The 19,920-nt window shown below is 45.6% G+C and overlaps 1 long non-coding RNA gene and 1 other non-coding gene across 4 annotated transcripts in view; one reads left to right on the forward strand and one right to left on the reverse strand.

Moving 5' to 3' along the window:
- LOC111543916 overlaps positions 1-14,198 on the forward strand; it is a 34,910-nt gene extending 20,712 nt beyond the window's left edge. For 2 of the 3 annotated variants that reach the window (XR_002731988.2, XR_002731987.2), the window contains exons 3-5: positions 313-425; positions 1,623-1,775; positions 13,171-14,198. This is a non-coding gene — a long non-coding RNA (uncharacterized LOC111543916). The remainder of the gene's footprint in view (positions 1-312; positions 426-1,622; positions 1,776-13,170) is intronic. The other variant, XR_002731989.2, reaches the window with a different exon arrangement.
- On the reverse strand, positions 13,332-13,403 carry TRNAE-UUC. The gene has a single exon. It is a non-coding gene; the product is annotated as a tRNA-Glu (tRNA).
- Positions 14,199-19,920: the final 5,722 nt, after the last annotated feature.

Below are 19,920 nucleotides of genomic sequence, written 5' to 3' on the forward strand. Positions count from 1 at the left end.
AAAAAAAAAAAAAAAAAAAAAAAAAAAAAAAAAAAAAAAGAATGGTAGTGAGCTCCTAATATCTCTAGCCACAATTCTCAAGGGAAGCAAATGGGGAGGCCAAACATCTGATTGCTAATCTCATCAGCACCTGAGTAGAAAGGCTGTGAAGGCTGATGTCCTTTGAGGAATTCTGAAATGCTCCTTAAGGGGACTAGGCCCACCCATGTTGAGAATCACTAATTTATACTTTTGTTTAATTTTCTCTCTATTTTTTCTTCTTCTCCTCCTTCTCCTTCTCCTTCTCCTTCTTCTTCTTCTTTTTTTTCCCAGAGATGTTATGCTAAGCTGCCCAGGCTGCTCTCAAACTCCTGGGTTCAAGCGATCCTCCTGCCTTGGCCTCCCGAGTATGTTGAATTTTGACACTGAAACATGCAGTCTCTCAGGTATATTCTAAATCTAGAATGGGTAGATTAGCACAGTCATAGTATTAGTAATTAATAAAAGTTTCCCCCACTTTGAAATCCTGAAAGTAGTTAAAACCACGGAGTTCTAGGCAGTCCAGTATTTCGAGGCCTTGACCTTTGCACTGGCAGCTGTCACCAGGTGTTTAAGGTGGCTCATTAGGGAAGTCCAGAGCCACCCAATACCCTTTACTGAGCCTGTGAGGTCAAGAATGCCACACATAATCCATTTAGATTTTTGTTTTTTTTTTGGGAGGAGGGGGGACGGATTCTCGCTCTGTCGCCCAGGCTCGAGTGCAGTGGCCTGATCTCGGCTCACTGCAAGCTCTGCCTCCTGGGTTCCGCCATTCTTCTGCCTCAGCCTCCCGAATAGCTGGGACTACAGGCGCCTGCCACCTTGCCCGGCTAATCTTTTGTATTTTTAGTAGAGACGGGGTTTCACCGTGTTAGCCAGGGTGGTCTCGATCTCCTGATCTCGTGATCCGCCCGCCTCGGCCTCCCAAAGTGCTGGAATTACAGGCGTGAGCCATTGTGCCTGCCCTTTCCATTTGGATTTTTTTGTAAAATAAAAACCATATATCTATATGGTAACGAATTGGCTAATTGTATTTGTAAGCCAGGAAATAAAATGAATAAACAAAAGTGAAGTGGTAACAAGTTCGTTAAATGGCAGGGGAATCAAATCCAGATATCGCAGGACAGAAGGGAATACTCACCGACTATGCTAATGAAGAAGGAGATGAAGCTGTTCATCTAAAGTGGACAGCTCCTCTAACTGCCTACTTTTACACTGCCTATTTTTACCCAGATGGGTGGGTAGGAAGCACTGATTGCTCATGCCCCATTTGCTCCTAGGCCACCACCTAGTCTGGCCCCCTGCTCCAGGACAGAGCAAGAGGCCAGCATCAGAGTGGCCATTCGTGAAAATGCCAGAAACGCTGTCTACTCTCCACCCCACCCCATCTCCAACAAAACTCACCTGTGCCATGCAAGACTGCCGCAGGCAGTTGGAATTCCAGGTGCAGCTGCTCCTCATCCCTCTAGCGAGGCAGATGTCAGGGCAGAGGCCTGGGAAATGTGAGGCTGCTGGATCCAAGAGTGGGGGCAGGTGGAGCAGAGGTGAGGTTTGGTCTTTTTGAAGCACTGGGTCAGGAAAATCCAACCACGTGCTTTGGCCAGATTCGTTTCCTGCTCAGATTCTGGATTGAGGAAGGCGGGGAGTGAGACCACGACAAAGAACCGACTAGGAAGAAGCTGTCACCCTTGATGGAATGGGCAAAGAGAAAAAGCAATCATTTGGGCATAGGGCCCAGCTGGACTCCTGGGTGAAAGGTATGGCCTGGGTGTTCTTGGGTTCCTTCTCTGCTTGAGCCCCAGAACAATAGAAAATCTTGATGGCTACAGCAACAGGAGCTTAATAGTGGGAAGGAAGAAAAATGAAGGACAAAACCAAGACTTAAACTCCCACAGGGAAGTTTGAGAAAAAAGCCTTAACCACTATACCAAAAATATACCCCAAGAAACTCATCTTACCTTCTGGTACCAGCTACATAAATTGTAGGGTCTAGTGCAAAGTGAAAATGCAACCCCTTCTGAAAAAAGCAGCAAGAAAAGTGCTGTGAAGGGTAGTGAACTATAAAGCTTTTTCCTTTCTTCCATAGTCCTTCCTGTCATGGGGCTTTTTATTTGCTCTCATCATTCTATGTAAAGAAAAATTAAGACTTTAAATAATTAGCATGATTTTTTTTTTTTTTTTCTGAAACAGGGTTTTGCTCTTGTTGCCCATGCTGGAGTGTAGTGGAATGCTCTCGGCTCATTGCAACCTCCACCTCCCGGATTTAAGTGATTCTCCTGCCTCAGCCTCCCAAGTAGCTGGGACTCCAGGCATGCACCCCCACGCCCAGTTAAAGTTTTGTATTTAGTAGAGACTGGGTTTCACCATGTTGGTCAGGCTGGTCTCAAACTCCTGACTTCAGGTGATCCACCTGCCTCAGCTTCCCAAACTGCTAAATCAATTAGCATGATTTTTACCCATTATCTTTATATTGTGCAATTCCAGTTTTAAATGCTGACCAAGTGTTCACTATTGCCCATTTCTTTTCCTCTGCTTTTTCTTGACCTAGCTTTAGTCAGGCTTCTCTCCCCACAGGCCCTTGAACTTTGGCTTGCCCCCAAGCCTGGGTAAGTGCTAAAGTGTAGAGTGTGCACCCCTAATCAACTTATCCTGAGAATCCGTTGACCACATAGAGACACATTGCCTGGAAAACTGCTGGTCATGGTGTCTGTTCACTCCCGCTTACTTCCCCAACTTAAAATTTTGTTTCTGCTACGCTCTGCTTATCCTTCCCTGTGAAAGAAATGCCTTTTTTGTTTGTTTGTTTGATTTTGACACCCTTTCAGGTTTCTGACACCAGAAAATTCTACCTTTTGCAATAAGCTTTTTGAAGAGTCTCTTTATCTAAGTCCAAGTTGGTTTTTATTTGGCAATGTAAATATAAAAGCATTTAATTCACATGTAGCAACACCAAAATGACACAATCTATATTTTATAACTCCTACCTGCATGTATATTTTTGTCCTTACCAGAACAGTGGAAACATAGGACAGAGCTAACTCAACTGTGTTTTTTTGTTTTTGTTTGTTTGTTTTTGAGGCAGAGTCTCCAGGCTGGAGTGCAGTGGCGCTATCTCGGCTCACTGCAAGCTCCGCCTCCTGGGTTCACACCATTCTTCTGCCTCAGCCTCCTCAGTAGCTGGGACTACAGGTGCCCACCACCTCGCCCGGCTAATTTTTTGTATTTTTAGTAGAGACGGGTTTCATTGTGTTCACCAGATGGTCTTGATCTCCTGACCTCGTGAGCCGCCCGCCTCGGCCTCCCAAAGTGTTGGGATTACAGGCGTGAGCCACCGCTCCCGGCCTGTTTTTCTTTCACTTCTTGATGCATACATTCTACCCATACTTTCTACATTTAGGTTGCTGATGAGTAAAGAAGGACTGAAAGGAAAGGGAGGGAACTGTAAGTTCTTTTATCTTTCTCTTTCCTTCTATGTCATCATTTTTAGCATAAGCGGTTGGTTAGTAGAGGGAGGTAACACAAGAAAGGATATGATAGAATTGTTTGGCCATTTGTGTTTCTTAGAATGCTACTGCCTGCTTTTTACATTTGAAGTAAGTTCTGGTTTGAATGGAAAGTGTGGCCTTTGGCCTTTGGGGCTTTCAGTCAGCTTATTCAGTCATAGAGGCAACGCACTTTCCTTGTATTCACTTTGAGTCTCTCTCAAGTCTCACTGCAGAGTGGGTCCGCCCGAAATTCTGTGTTCAACAGGCATGGCAAAGGCTTTATACAAAGTGGTGATGAGAATGGAGGACAAGAAAACTGCTGGTATCTTATCTGCTCATGTGCAGGCTCCATTATTTCATTGGACTCCACTAACAAATCACATATTCAAAGATAAAATTATTTGAATTTTTTTCCGGCCAGACTTGGTGGCTCATGCCTGTAATCCCAACACTTTGGTAGGCTGAGGCGGGCGGATCACCTGAGGTTGGCAGTGTCTTGTTTTTCTAAGACCACCAGAGTGAGCACAAAAGAACCAGCAAGTAGGCAAAGGTCAGGCGCAAAACTGCAAGTTTATTTTAGTAACCCAAGGTGTGGAGAAGAAGTCTGTTGGCCTCCGGCAAAGAAGGCCGGCAGAGTTCCCCTCCCCCAAGCTCTCGGATGGAGTTCCGACAGTTCCGACAGCAATGAGAAACTGGGAAGTCCGCGTGGCTCAATGGCGGAGAGCAACTTTTCTAGGAGTGGGAGGGCAATAGGTGGGGCATGGGCGTGTCAGGGGCGTTCTGCAGGTGCGATCAGGTAAATCTTGGTCTCTTCAGATTGACGTCACCTGGCGCATGCCCAGTTGGTCTGCACCCTCCCTGGGTGCCGGCTGCATTTTCGTGCGTGCGGGAAAAGTTGGGAGGGGGGGATGAAGAACCTGGATGTGCACCATCTTGCCTCCGCGTGGGAAAAGTTGGGAGGGGGGATGAAGAACCCGGATGTGCACCATCTTGCCTCCGTTCGTCCACAGTCCAACCTTTTATTGATAATAGTGATAAAGGGGCGCCGTGGTCTGTCTGGCTACTTCCTGCTGTTAAGGGGCATTGTTAAAGTCGGAGCCTATGGTTGGTATTTGGACGCACGGATGAAAAATAAAATAAGGCACAGTATTAGTATAGGAATGAGAAATGGAAGCATTTGTTGGAATATGGGCAAAACCCAGAAGGAAGGTCCCAGCAAGGTTGAGGTATTAAGGTTCTATATTTCAGCTTGTATTTTATTGAGGGTTTGAATGTTAGTGTCTGCTAGGCTTAACTCGCTAACATAATAGCAGCACTCTTCTCCAGGGAAGAGACAAGTGCCTCCTTTTTCAGCTGTAAGCAAGTCCAGAGCTCGCCTATTTTGGGCAGCTACTTGGGCTATTGAGGTAGTTCAGCGCTGCAGGGAGGCCAGTCCTTCAGCTGATTCCAATAACTAGAGGGAGGAAAACAGCCCGTTTTTGACGAAAGTGGTGTAGTAGCATAGAAAGTTGTTGGAAAAGCTCTGCTACTTCTGCCTGGCTGTATAAAGTTAGACTGGGGACCAAGGACACGGGGACATAGAGGGATCAGTTAATAGCTGTATGGTTAAGAGTTTTAGAGAGCGACCAGTTGTGTTGAGGGCCATGGGCAGGGGGGCTGCCACTAGGTGGGGGCCTTCTAAAGCCTCACAGAGGAAGCGGTGGGAGAGATTGGTTATATTCACAGTGTAGGTTAAGTTTGGCCTTTGGCGGATAAGTGTGAGCCATGAGAAGGGGACTCTATTGTGCGGAGAGAAGTTTGACAGCCTTAAGGAAGACAACTGGCAGACCTATGTACTACTGAGTGTGTTCGGCTGTCTTGCGGCCAAGTTTCAGTGATTAAAAAAATAACTGCCATACAGTAGGCGGACTAGCAAAGGTCTGAGTGTATGAGTGAGACAGCAATATAAATGTAAACTGAGACTACATTTTCAGTGTAGTTGCAGTGTCCCTTGTCACTGAAGATGTTCGATGAAAGTTAGAAGACGGGAGAACCACTGCTCTGGACTATTGTCCGGAGGTAGATATGGATCTGGGGCTATGCATTGAAAGTCTGATAGGTTTATGTAGAGGATGTTGAGAAAGCGAGCTAGGTGCCAGGGGTCGGGGAGCATGAGATAGTCAAGGAAGCTTTGTAAGTTTGAGGCGAGTGGGGGAAAGTTGAACTGATGTCCACTGATTATTCTCGGTGGGGGCCCTTTTTAGCTGGGAAATATGAATCTAATGTGTGTGTCCTAGGAGTTTTGCTGCTGTATGTGTAGACAGGAGGACAATGTATGGACCTTTCCACCTGGGCTGTAAGTCTTTGGCTTGGATATCTTTTATGTATACTTGGTCTCCGGGACTGAAGGAGAGATGTGGGTTGTAGGCGTCTGTTGGAGGAGGGTGTGCTAACTCAGCGTGCTGTCTTAGGAGTTGTCTGAGAAGAGTGAGATATGGGAGGTAGTTCGCCAAAGGGGCTGGCAGGGAAGGTATTTGCTGGAGGGTTAGGGGCCGTCCGTAGACTAATTCGAACGGACTGAGGCCTGTTGGGCTTCGAGGTGCTGCCCGCAGCCGGGTCAGGGCTAAGGGAAGGAGGGTTACCCAAGACTGCTGGGTTTTGATTGAGAGTTTGGTGAGCTGTTGTTTGATGAGTCCGTTAGCCTTTTCTACCTTACCAGAAGACTGAGGCCTATAAGGGATGTGGAGTTTCCAGGTGATGTGTAGGAGGGCTGCCACCTGTTGGACTACCTTAGAGATGAATGCTGGACCATTGTCGGATTGAAGAGTGACCAGGAGGCCAAACCTAGGAATAATATGTTCAGTGAGTATAGAGGCAACAATGTTAGCGGTTTCTCCTGTGGTAGGATAGGCCTCTATCCACCCTGAAAAAGTGTCCACAAGGGTTAAGAGGTATTTGAATTTTTTATGTTTTGGCATATGTGTGAAATCAATTTGCCAATCTTCACCTGGTTAGTGTCCTCTGAGTTGGTGGCTGGGATGGGGATTACGCAATGCGCCTTGAGGATTTGCCTTTAGGCAGGTAGAGCACTGCTGGTTGATTGTAAGTAAGTGTTTTTGTAGTGTTGGACAGTGGAGGAGGGGATTTAGAAAATTGTATAAGGCTTTGGGTCCTATATGTAAAGAATTATGTATGTCTGTTAGAATGGTATGGAGTTGTGTTTCAGGAATAACTAGTTTGTTATCAATATATATCCAGTCACCTGTAGTTAGTTTGGCTGTTGGATTTTGTAATAGCTTAGCCTTTTCTTCCTGAGTGTAGTTAGGGGCATATTGGGGGGAGAGAAAACAGACAGAAGGAGGCTTAGGGGTGGAAAATCTGGCGGCTGACTTGGCAGTGATGTCAGCGAAATTGTTGCCAGCTGCTACCAGGTCAGATGAAGTTTGGTGCCCTTTACAATGTATAATGGCTACCTTGGAAGGTGCCGACAGTGCATCTAGTAGTTTGAGTATTTGGTTTCTATTAATAATAGGGGTACCGCCGGTGGTTAAAAACCCTCTCTCTCTCCAGATGACTGAATGGGTGTGTGCGATTAGAAAAGCATATTTAGAATCTGTGTATATGTTTACTGTTTTTCCTTTTGATAGTAGGAGTGCCTTGGTCAGTGCAGTGAGTTCTGCCTGCTGTGATGTGGTCCCTTGTGGTAGGGGTTTTGCCTCTAAAACTGCGGAGGAGGTAACTACTGCATATCCTGCCTGCCTGTTTCCTTGGGGGTTGATAAAGGAGCTGCCATCCACAAATAAGGTTAGTTGTGCATTCTGAAGGGGCTGGTCATGCAAGTGTAGGTGGCTGGGGGGTTGAGCCTCCAGGACCTCAGGACAAGAATGTTTAGTATGGGGTGGTTTAAGAGAGTCTGGCAGTAAAGTGGCTGGATTTAGGGAGGAGCAAACTTCTAAAGTAACAGTGGGGTCTTCTATGAATAAGAGATGGAAAAGTTGGAGCCGGGATGGAGTTAAGTGGCTAATACTTTTATGAGAGATGAGATCCTGAAGACGGTGTGTGGAGAGGACCGTTAGATTACTGCCTCTAATGAGCTTTTTTGCTTCCTGGGTCAGGCAGGCTGCCGCTGCTAACGCACACAGACAGGGTTGCCAGCCTTGTACAGTTGGGTCTAGCTGTTTGGATAGATAGGCCACAGGACGGTGGGTGTTACCAACAGGCTGGGCTAAGAGACCAACTGCCACTTTCTGCCTTTCATCTGTAAAGAGTTGGAAGGGACGCTGGAAATCAGGCAGTGAGAGAGTGGGTTGTGAGAGAAGGCAAGCTTTTAAGCGGGTGAAATGAGTCGAGATTAATTTGGGGTTGGACAAAGGCCCATGTGGGGTTTCTTTAACTGCGGCGTATAAAGGTTTGGCTAGGATTCCAAAATTGGGGATCCAATGTCTGAAGAAACCTATTAGACCTAGGAAAGATTGAATTTCTTTTGCATCTTGAGGGGGAAGAAGGTTACGTATTAGGGCCATGCGGTCGGTAGTTAGTGACCGGGTTGTTGGGGTGATTTCAATTCCCAAGTATATGACGGTTTGGCAAGAAATTTGGGCCTTGTGTTTAGATACTCTATAACCTAATGAGCCTAAATGGTTGAGGAGAGTTGCAGTGTCTAGAAGAGAGTCTTGTTTGGTAGGGCTACAGATTAGGAGATCATCTACATACTGCAGAACTTTGCTATTAGTGAGAGGGCAGGAGGCAAGGTCTTTCGCTAAGGCCTGACCAAAGAAATGGGGGCTGTCCCGGAACCCTTGTGGGAGGACTGTCCACGTCAGTTGAGTGGAGGTATGTGTGTCTGGGTCCTCCCATGTGAAGGCAAACAGGAACTGGCTGTCTGTGTGTAGGGGTATGGTAAAGAAGGCATCCTTAAGGTCTAGCACAGTAAAATAAGTAGAATTGGTAGGGATATGGGACAGAAGGGTGTAAGGGTTGGGAACTACAGGGTGCGTGGGACGGGTGGCTTCATTAACTAGCCGAAGATCTTGTACTAACCTATACGTTCCATCTGCCTTTTTAACTGGAAGTATTGGAGTGTTACAAGGGGAATGTGTGCGGACAAGGATATGTTGGCTAAGTAGTCGCATGATAATTGGCTTTAAACCTTGTAGATGTGTCGGAGAGAGAGAGAATTGGGGGCGGTTTGGGAAACGAGTAGGATCTTTGAGCTTGACAAGAACTGGTGGGTGGTGGGCAGCTATGACCGGGGTGGAAGTGTCCCACACTTGAGGGTGTACAGAAATAGGGAAGATGGGGGGTGGGGGCGACATAGGAGGAGCATGTGCGCCTGCACAAAGCATGAGCAACAGGTCCTGAGAGGGTTGAAGGGGAGTGGATGGGTTGATGGGGATGTGTATGGAGGCCTTTAAGGTGCTCAGGATGTCTCGGCCTAGTAAGGGGGTAGGGCATGAGGGTATAATGAGGAACGAGTGCGCAAAATAGTTGTTGGCCAGGCAGCAATTAAGGAGTGGAGTTTTTTGTGGAGTGGATGGCTTTCCGTGTACACCTACTACAGAGATATTGGATGGAAGGCTAGGTCCAGAGAAGGACGGCAAAACAGAATAGGTAGCCCCGCTATCTATTAAAAAATTAATTGTCTTACCCGCTACCAGGAGAGTTACCCGTGGCTCGGCGAGGGTGATGGGGGTCCCCGAGTCTCGGCACCTTCAGTTGTCGTCGTCGTCCAGATGTAGGTGCTGGAAGGAGCTCCCAGGATCCTGGGAAAGGGGGTCACGTAGAGGCGCGGCACCTGTTCTCAGGGTGGGGCAATCCGACTTCCAGTGTCCTTTCTACTGGCAAGCAGGGCACGGGGTTGCTGGTGGATGAGGGTTAGGACATTCACTGGCCCAATGTCCTGATGCCTTGCACTTATAGCAAGACTGCGTTGGGACTCGGGGACCCTGCGGACACCTGTTGGCATAGTGTCCCGCCTTGCCACACTTATAGCAGGCTCCTTTCGTGGCCTTGGAGTCTGTGGGGTATGTGCTCTCTGGTCTGGGGTTACGACTGGGCTGTAAAGCCGCTGCTAGGAGCTGGGCCTTCTGTTTAAGGCGTGCCTGTCGCACTGCCTCAGCCATCTCCTCTCTGGAGTTATAGACCTTAAAGGCTAATTTAACTAGGTCTTGTATTGGTGCCTGAGGACCATCCTCTACCTTTTGAAGTTTTTTACGAATGTCAGGAGCTGATTGAGAAATGAAATAAGACGCCAAAATGGTGGCCCCTGTGGGGGAGGCCGGATCTAACCGGGTATACTGGGTTAGAACCTCAGTCAGCCTATTTAAGAATGCGGCTGGATTTTCTTCTGGATTTTGAATAATTTCTTTTAATTTGTTAAAATTTACAGTTTTTTTTGAGGCTGCTTGCATACCAGCCAACAAACACTGGACCATTAGGTCTCGCCTACGGCGCCCAGGCTGGTTTGCTTGGTAGTTCCAGTCTGGGTCTGCCGAGGGGACTGCTTGCTCCCCTAGTGGGATGGCAGCGTCAGTTAAATGTAGTTGGTTGGCATGCTGCCCGGCGGCCGCTAGGATGTGCTCTTGCTCCTCTGGGTTTAGGGTGGAGGTTAGGATAACCTGGAGGTCATGCCAAGTTAAGTCATAGGCCTGACAAAGGTATCTAAATTCCTTTATGTAGATGGTGGGATTAGCTGAGAAATCACCTAAACGCTTCTCAATTTTGGAAAGATCGGCCAATGAAAAAGGGAAATGTACTCTGACTACCCCCTCCGCCCCAGCCACCTCTCGCAAAGGCGCTAACACTGTAGGATGGTGTGGGGCAGGAGTGGGGACATCAGCAGGGCACTTAGAGCGGGTGTGTGCAGAGACAGGAGACTCAAGACAGCCAGTTGGGGGCCCCAAAGGAGGCATGGGACTGAGTGGATTACTAGTAGGTAAGGAAGAGGAAGGAGGAGTCCGGACGGAGGGAGGAGGAGGAGGAGTATAGGGCGGAAGTGAGGGAAAACCTAGATCCTCTGGCTGAACAGAAAGAAATGAAGACTCCTCTTTTTCGGGTTCCTGTGAGCCGGCGTCCTTGGCTAGCATAACTTGGGCCGAAGAGCACCGGCTATACAGGTCGGGACGAGAGCGTAAGGCCCAAAAGCCTTGTATGTAAGTAATTTCAGACCACTTGCCTAGCCGCTGGCAGAAATTGCTGAGGTCGGTCAGAACATTGCAGTCTAGGGTGCCCTCTGGTGGCCACTGAGACTGATTGTCTAGTTTGTATCACGGCCATGCCACAGTGGAAAGGAAAATTAACCGCTTCCTCTTAAGGTCTTGTTCAAGCTGTAAGATTTCTAAATTGGCTAGGAGGCACCCTAAGGGGGTGCTCTTTGGAAATTTGGACTGGGGGTTTCCCATTTGTTTCCTCTTTACCGACACACAATGGACACAATGGAAATGGAAGTGGATCTCTGCCTGGCTTCAAAACGTCCTTTGGAACCAGCAGAGACAGACTGGAGGCTCTTGAAGCCAAAGTGGAGAGTACCTTCACGTGGACGTCTCCGTCCTGCAAGGGTCTCTGAAGCCACGTGGTGGCTTCCAAGCCACTTGGTGGCTCAAAATGGACCTCGGACCTGCGCAGGATTTTGGCCGAGGGTGGTAAAGAGGAGACAAGGGCACTTACCCCAGAGAGGCCGTGAGAGTGAGCGAAGCGGGTCTCAGGTCCTGGTCCGTCGGCGGCGTGGAACGAGGAGGAGGAGGCTCCCCGGACCCTGGGGGCCCTGAGGAGGGGTCTCCTCCCGGGTTCGGCACCACCTGTCTTGTTTTTCTGAGACCACCAGAGCGAACACAAAAGAACCAGCAAGTAGGCAAAGGTGAGGTGCAAAACTGCAAGTTTATTTGGTGGTCTTAGAAAAACAAGACAGGCAGTTCAAGACCAGCCTGACCAACATGGAGAAACCCAGTCTCTACTAAAAATACAAAATTAGCCAGGTGTCATGGTGCATGTCTGTAATCCCAGCTACTGGGGAGGCTGAGGCAGGAGAATTTTTAATTTTTTTTTAGACAGAGTTCAGCTCTTGTTGCCCAAGCTGGAGTGCAATGAGACAATCTCAGCTCACTGCAACCTCAGCTTCCTGGGTTCAAGCGATTCTCCTGCCTCAGCCTCCGGAGTAGCTGGGATTACAGGCGCGCGCCACCACGCCTGGCTAAGTTTTTGTATTTTTAGTAGAAACGGGGTTTCACCATGTTAGCCAGGCTGGTCTTGAACTCCTGACCTCAGGTGATCCGCCTGCCTCGGTCTCCCGAAGTGCTGAGATTGCAGGCATGAGCCGCCGCGTCCGGCCGGCTAATTATTTGAAATTTTAAGAACAGTTTCCAGACACTCCTAAAAATTTATAACCTACGCTTGCAGTGGTTAAAGCCTCAGTCCTAAGATATTTTTCCAAAAGGTGCTGCCTGGGTAACTAGGCTGTCTCTCCCTGGTGGTCTAGTGGCTGGGATTCAGTGCTTTAGCTGCCAGCACTCAAGTTTGATTCCCAATTAGGGAAGCTTGCTTTTCTGCTTTCTTGATTACATGCATTCTATTATCGCCGCCGCTGCGGCTGTCACTGCCCTCCGGAGCAGTCAAGGCTCGCATTCATGCATGCCTCTCTGCAAGGCATTGCTGACATCCTGTACATCAGTATCCAGGGAATGGGGACTGCCTGTATGGAGTAAAAAGTAGGCAGATTCTGACTCGCCTCAGCCCCACTCTATTGAGAATTACTAATTTTTATTTTATTTTATGTTTTGGACTGAGTCTCCCTCTGTCACCAGGCTGGAGTGCAGTGGCCGGATCTCAGCTCACTGCAACCTCCGCCTCCCGGGTTCAAGGAGTAGCTGGGACTACAGCTCAACCTTCTGAGTAGCTGGGACTACAGGCCCACGCCACCGCACCCAGCTAATTTTTGTATTTTTTTTTTTTTTTTGAGATGGAGTCTTGCTCTGTCGCCCGGGCTGGAGTGCAGTGGCCGGATCTCAGCTCACTGCAAGTTCCGCCTCCCGGGTTTATGCCATCCTCCTGCCTCAGCCTCCGGAGTAGCTGGGACCACAGGCGCCCGCCACCTCGCCCGGCTAGTTTTTTGTATTTTTAGTAGAGTCGGGGTTTTACCATGTTGGCCAGGATGGTCTGGATCTTGTGATCCGCCTGCCTCGGCCTCCCAAAGTGCTGGGATTACAGGCGTGAGCTACCACACCCGGCCTGATTTTTAAAAATCAAGATAAGTAATTTTTACATGAAACAAGTGAGTTATTTCAAATGACTTCTAAATCTAGAAAGGTTTGATGAATTGGCATAGGCACAGTTTTAAGAATAAATGTAATTCTCCCTCCCCCACCTCCTGCCGAGTTCTCATTTAAACCCTAAGGGCGGTTTGTTTACATTTCAGAGATGTAGAATGCCCAGGTTATTTTAGCAGATGCGCTGCTGTTTCCTCTGGTAACAGGTGTTCCAAATAGGAAAACATACTAGTCCATTATACTAATTTGCGTATTTGAAACATGGAAAACCTCTCTTAATTCGTTTGGTCTTTTGTAAAAATAGAAACATATTTTTATATGGTAATAAGTTAGTTACCTTTACCCGTAAGACGAGTAGACGAAAGTCAACCTCCTACAATGAGAAGTTACTTGACAACAGTAACTTGTCAACCTTCTTACTTGTCAAGGGCTCCCTAATGACCTTACCCGGTGGTTCTCAAGACTGACTTCAGGATCATCTGGGAGAAGCTGAAAGGCACAGGCAGTGTTCACCACCTTGAACTGAAGATCACTGAGCACGGCTTTGGGGGAAACCACCGCAGTGACATCAGAAAGCAGAAATGCAGACTTCCCTGACCGGGAATCGAACCCGAGCCACGGCAGTGAAAACGGCGAATCCTAGCCACTAGACCACCAGGGAGGGACAGTCACAGAATGTGGGCAACACTTTCTGGGAAAAGATCTTAGGACAGACGCCTCAACCACCTCAGGCACATGTTAGAAAGCTACAGGAATGTCTTAAGAATATTTTGCAGTAATGTGTATAGTACTGGATGCAGTGACTGCTGCCTGGGCCAGAGGGTGGCAGAAGGCTTTAGGGGCAGAAACGTTGGAAGAAAGATTGTCACAAGTCAAACTGGGGAAGAGAAAAATATTTTCCAAATCATTTTTCTCACGGACTCCCTCTTACACGGGAGTTTCTCATCTCCCTTCCTCCCTCCCTCCCGCACTCCTTCTTTCTTCCTAAAATCAGCATCTCCTTCACTTACATAGTTTCCCCACGGTTGACTGAGAAAAACATGTGTCTCTTTTGCCCCCCTCCCCCAAAGGATCCTATTCCTGATCTCTAAATATGCCCCTCCCCATGCAGAGGGAGGAGCATTCAGAGCCTGGGAGACCTGCCTACCTGGAGCTGCACCCATCTTTGAGGCCATGCTCTGTTTCCTGGAACCTGAAATGGATTTACCTATTCTATGTACTTCACAGAAATGAAATCACATAATGTGTCACATTTTGTACAGTTTCTCTCACTTGGCATAGTTTTGGGTTCATTCATGTCATAGTACGTGCTAGGACTTCATTTCTTCTATGGCCAAATAATATTTTATGTATATACCACATTTCCTTTATCCATTCATCTGTTGATGGGCATTTGGGTTGTTTCCACCTTTTGGGTGTTGTGAATATTGCTGCTATGAACATTTATGTACAAGCATTTGTTTGAGTATCTGTTTTTTATTTTTGGGGGTTATCTATTTAGTAGTGGAATTACTAAGTCACTTATATTCCCACCAGCCTAAGTAAATATGTAGGAACAGAAAACAGAGTAATGGCTGCCAGGGGCTGGGGAATGTGGAGTAATCACATAATGATATGGGGTTTTACTTTCTTATGATGAAAATGTTTTGGAACTAGATTGAGATGGTGGTTGCATAATCCTGTGAACGTACTTAATGCCACTGAATTTGTTTATGATGGTTTCATTTTTCTCCACATTTCTGCCTATGCTTTATATTTTCTGTCATTTTAAAAATTATAGCCATCCTACTGGGTGTGAAGGTACCACTACACAAAAATTAGAATGTCTAAAATTAAAGAGACAGACTATTTGCAATGGACTGAATGTTTGCACACACAGCCCAAATTCATATGTTAAAATTCTAACTCCCAAGGTTATGATATTACAAGGTGGGGCTTTGGGGAGGTAATTAGGTCATGAAGGTGGAGCCTTCATGAATATGATTAGTGTCTTTATAAAAGAGACCCTCACCATGTGAGGCTTCTTAAAAGACTGCTTTCTGCGAGAAAACAGGCCCTCACCAGAAACCAAATGTGCAAGCACCTTGATCTTGGACCTCCCAACCTCCAGAACCATGAGAAATAAATTTCTGTTGCTTATAAGCCACCCAGTCTATGGCATTTTGTTATAGCACCTGAATGGACTGAGAGATCATACCAAACAAAAAAGAGGACATGCTGTATGATTTCATTTATGTAAAACTCTAGGCAATAACAACTTATTTATACTGACAAAAAGCAGATCAATGGTTGGCTTGGGGATGGGTGGGTAAGAGGGAGTGTCAGGTGGTAAGGACCAGGAAGGTGGAATTGTGGAATTACAAAAGGCTATAGGGAAATTGTTTGGGGGTGATGGAGATGCTCACTGTCTTTTCTTTTTAATTATTATCTTTTCTGAGACAGAGTTTCACTCTTGTTGCCCAGGCTGGAGTGCAATGGCGCAATCTCAGCTTACTGCAACCTCCGCCTCCCGGGTTAAAGTGATTCTCCTGCCTCAGCCTCCCAAGTAGCTGGGATTACAAGTATGTGCCACCATGCCCGGCTAATTTTTGTATTTTTAGTAGATATGGGGTTTCTCTATGTTGGTCAGGCTGATCTCGAATTCCTGACCTCAGGTGATCCACTTGCCTTGGCCTCCCGAAGTGTTAGGATTACAGGCTTGGGCCACCGCACCCAGCCTATATGCTCACTATCTTTTCTTTTCTTTTTCTTTTTTTTTTTTTTGAGACGGAGTCTCCCTCTGTGGCCCAGGCTGGAGTGCAGTGGCACAATCTCCGCTCACTGCAAGCTCTGCCCCCGGGTTGACGCCATTCTCCTGCCTCAGCCTCCTGAGTAGCTGGGACTACAGGTGCCCGCCACCATGCCTGACTAGTTTTTTTGCATTTTTTAGTAGAGACGGGGTTTCACCGTGTTAGCCAGGATGCTTTCGATCTCCTGACCTCATGATCTGCCCGCCTCAGCCTCCCAAAGTGCTGAGATTACAGGCGTGAGCCACCGCACCCAGCTATGCTCACTATCTTAATGATAGTGTTGGATTCACTAGTGTATACATATGTCAAAACACCATTTTGTATACTTTAAATATGTACAGTTTATGATATATTAAATAATAAAATTTTAAAGAATGGTTTCTTGAACAATTTTGTACATGTATTTTGGAGACTATCTGCCTATTTATCTCTACCTCTATATCTATATAGTTACACAGTTTTCTCTTAGGTATATACCTTGGAAAAAATTACTGAAACATGCACACATATGTCAGCTGTGGCAGGTATGTCCATCTAAATAGCTTTCTAAAGTGGTTGTAACTATTCACATTCCCATGATCTGTATACCACTTTCTATCCAGTAAGAGTTCCATAGTTACCGACAAAACAGTAAAAATAGGATGTGTGTGTGTGTGTATATCTTGAATAGCCAAGATATGAACTTAAAATTTGATCCTGCAGGTTAAAAAACTAAAACCCATGTTAAATTCATAGTCTGGGTATGCCTCTTCTGTGACAGTTGGTGCATTCATCAACAGTGGGAATGGAAATGAGACAGTTGAGCAGGTTTTTGTGAACCTGAGTGCTTTGAACCCACAAATCTCACTGAGCCTCCCTTACTAGGAAAAGAGTCGGCTTTCTTCCTATGTGAACAAGTTGAAATTCTCTTGTTTGAAGATCCTTTATGATAACATCTGAGACAGTTATAGGGCAAGGAAATGCCAACTTATTTCAAGACCCACTTCTATCACCTCTTATTTCCTCCAGGCCCATAATTTGAATCAGATACCATCAGAAACTATTTAAGTTTTTAACTTATTTAAATGTTTATTAAAGGCACTTTTCTGTAGATATCTTGTAAAAACAACTCTTATTTTTTAAGCCTTTCCACGTAATTTAGTTGCTTCTTCACAACTTACAGCTCTTCATCCAATTTAGTATATAAATTACTAACTCTAACTGCTTCTTCTCATCTCCATTTCCTCATAAGTGCTTCTGTGCCACATAAAACTTGTATTAAAGAAATTCGATCTATATTCTGTTAATGTAATTCTCAAGTGCAATCGGGACCCTAAGAGAATGGAGGTAGAGTTTAGCTGCCCCTGCACTCTTTAAACTTGGAGAGGTCATTGGGTTTCTCCAGCTCTTTAGCATTGAGCGAGACAGTCATACTTGTTTTCCTTAGTACCAGCAAAGTCCTGCTGGCTGCGAGGTTCTGCAGGAAAGCAGCTGTCAAAGGATTTGTTTCTGAAGGGAAAAGTACAGGAGCCTCTAGTTCAGCACTAGAGGACCTCTAAACTCTGGGGTGGAGGATGTTAGGAAACGTGTTTTATAAAGCAACCATTGTGTAGGATTTTAGGTTAGAAGTAGAACTTCTGGATCTGAAAAGAAGAATGGAGAAAAATACTAACGACGGAATTGGAATAAAAAAATCGCTAACCGTCCCTGGGTGGGCTTGAACCACCAATCTTTACGGTTAACAGCCAAACGCACTAACCGATTGTGTCACAGAAACTGACATGAGTGTTCTGTTCTTGTAGATCATATTTATAGATATTTAGGTAAACACAGGATGCTTTTGCTACCTAGATTTCTGGTTCACCACTACTTGATTGCAAGTCTAGGTCTGAATTGGGTAATTCTAAAACCTATAACATGAAACCATCCCTGCCATGTGACATTCAGATCCTTGCTTGCTTCCTCTGCAGTTTCTTAGCAGCAGCAGAAAGCAACTGACTCCCAAAGTCGAGACCCAGACACCAGTAAAATCAAATTTATTATTGGTTTGAGGAAATGGGGAATGGACAGGGGGTGTGGTGAGTGTTGGGAGAATAACTCATTGCTGATTTGAACTAGAAATATACACTTAGGAAGTCAGCTTGATGTCCTTAAATCGGTAAAGTTTTTTGAAGCTCCTTTACATCACTTCTTTCTGAATTTCAAACCTACATGCTAAGTGTTTGTTCAAAGAGGTAAGTTAAGTTTGGAAGTGAGCTCTGAAGCTCTCCCTGAATATGATTCTCAAGCTTAAATATCCCATGGGAAAGTACTAAATATCCCATAGGAAGGTACAAAGACATCTGGGACCCAAGAGATTGAGCAAGGTGAACAAATAAGCACTCCCCGCTCCAAACAATCAAAAGTATCCCTGATGGATCATGGCTTTTCATAGGGAATCACAAATTTATGATTAGTTTGATTATATTTAAGTTTTACACTGAAACATGCACCAGATCTATCAGTTATTTTGACTCAAGAAAATCAATTGTAGCAATGAATGTAATTCCCACTAGTCCTTTGGCATTTGCAAAGCTGTTAACTTTTTGAAGTTTTCTACAGTCTGGAAAATTTTTACCAAACTCTCTAATATTTCCACCAGTAGCTTCCATGACATGTTCAGAGGTTTCTATTACAGAAACCCAGACCACCCATACATCTCACTTAGGCTCAGAAAACAGTGTCACACCCAATATTGTAAGTCAATACAGTTAGTCTTTCAAATAGCAACAATTTAGTTGACTCTATGTAAAAGACCAGGTCAAAATGAGCTTTATAAAAGGGAAAATAATAGGATGTTATTCTCTGGCTGGGTGGTCAAGTAGCCCCAGGTGGAAGACTTCTATGTTTCGAGTATACTTATTGGAATAATTCAAACATTTCTGTTAAAAGTTCCAGTGGTGAGATTTGCTAGAAACTTTGAGAGACATTGAAGAGGCCCTGGATCCACAGAGTTGGTAGCGATGAACACTGTTTATAAACAGAAGGATCATGTCAGAAGAGGCATAGGCTGTCAAGAAAAGAAGGGGAATGGTGCATACTCTGTGAAATCAAAATTAGAGAGGCACGATTGCAGTGGGATAAGAACAAATGTACAGTCAAATGTTTAGAGAACATATATGAAAATATCTTTCCTGATATGCACAGAAACTGCAGGGTGAAGTAGACAGAGCTCTGCCATTTCCTTTGGGGGAAGCCATAAGACTCAAATTAAGATGTATACAGAAATGAACAAAAGGATGAAGAGCAGAGCTGATCTGTGGGAAAGAAAACAGGAAAATATTGGAAATCAAATCTGGGCACAGAATATTGGGGCATTCTCTGTATGTTTCTTGCTATTGAGATGAGATTGAGACCATCAGCTAGAACTCTATCCTGACACCCAACTGCCAAAAGCCCTTTGGTCAGCTTGGCTGTTGTGTTTCACCCACTGATTCCTTTAACTCCACATTTCCACCCTCACTGCCAGGGTGGTCTGACTAGCTGGATCTCTCAAGATTCATTTTACACATCCAGAATAGGCAAGCAAGTCAAACATGTCGGCAGTAAGCTAACACACACACACACACACACACACACACACACACACACACACACACACGCCCCCAATATAATCCCTTTAGAAAGTAGGCAAAGGACATTTTCCAAAAAAAGACATGGGAATGGTCAACCAACAGTTGTATGAAGAAAATGCTCAACATCACAAGTGGTCAGAAAAATACAAATCAAAACCACAATGAGATATCATCTTACCCCAGTTAGAAGAGACACTGTTTAACAGACAAAAGAAAACACCCCCAAAACCTAACAAATCCAGATGATGAGGCAGAAAAAAGGAAGGTCTTAGACACTGTTGGCAGAAAGGTAAATAAGTACACTCACCATAAAAAACAGCATAGAAATTTCTCAAGAAAAACATGAAAAGCAGGCTGGGCATGGTGGCTCACCCCTGTAACCCCAACACTTTGGGAGGCCAAGGTAGGTGGATCACCTGAGGTCAGGAATTTGAGACCAGCCTGGCCTACGTGGTGAAGCTGCGTCTCTACTAGAAATACAAAAAAATTAGCCAGGTGTGGTGGTGCGTGCCTGTAAGCTCAGCTACTTGGGAAGCTGAGGCAAGAGAATCACTTGAACCTGGGAGGTGGAGGTTGCAGTGAGCCAGGATCACGCCATTGTACTCCAGCCTGGGCTGGAGCAAGACTCTGTAAGAAAAGAAAGAAAAGAAAAGAAAAGAAAAGAAAAGAAAAGAAAAGAAAAGAAAAGAAAAGAAGAAAAGAAAAGAAAAGAGAGAGAAAGAAAGAAATAAAGAAGGAAGGAAAGAAAGAAAGAAAGAAAGAAAGAAAGAAAGAAAGAAAGAAAGAAAGAAAGAAA

This window comes from Piliocolobus tephrosceles, chromosome 1, assembly GCF_002776525.5.
Source record: "Piliocolobus tephrosceles isolate RC106 chromosome 1, ASM277652v3, whole genome shotgun sequence".
Classification (NCBI taxonomy): Eukaryota; Metazoa; Chordata; class Mammalia; order Primates; family Cercopithecidae; genus Piliocolobus; species Piliocolobus tephrosceles.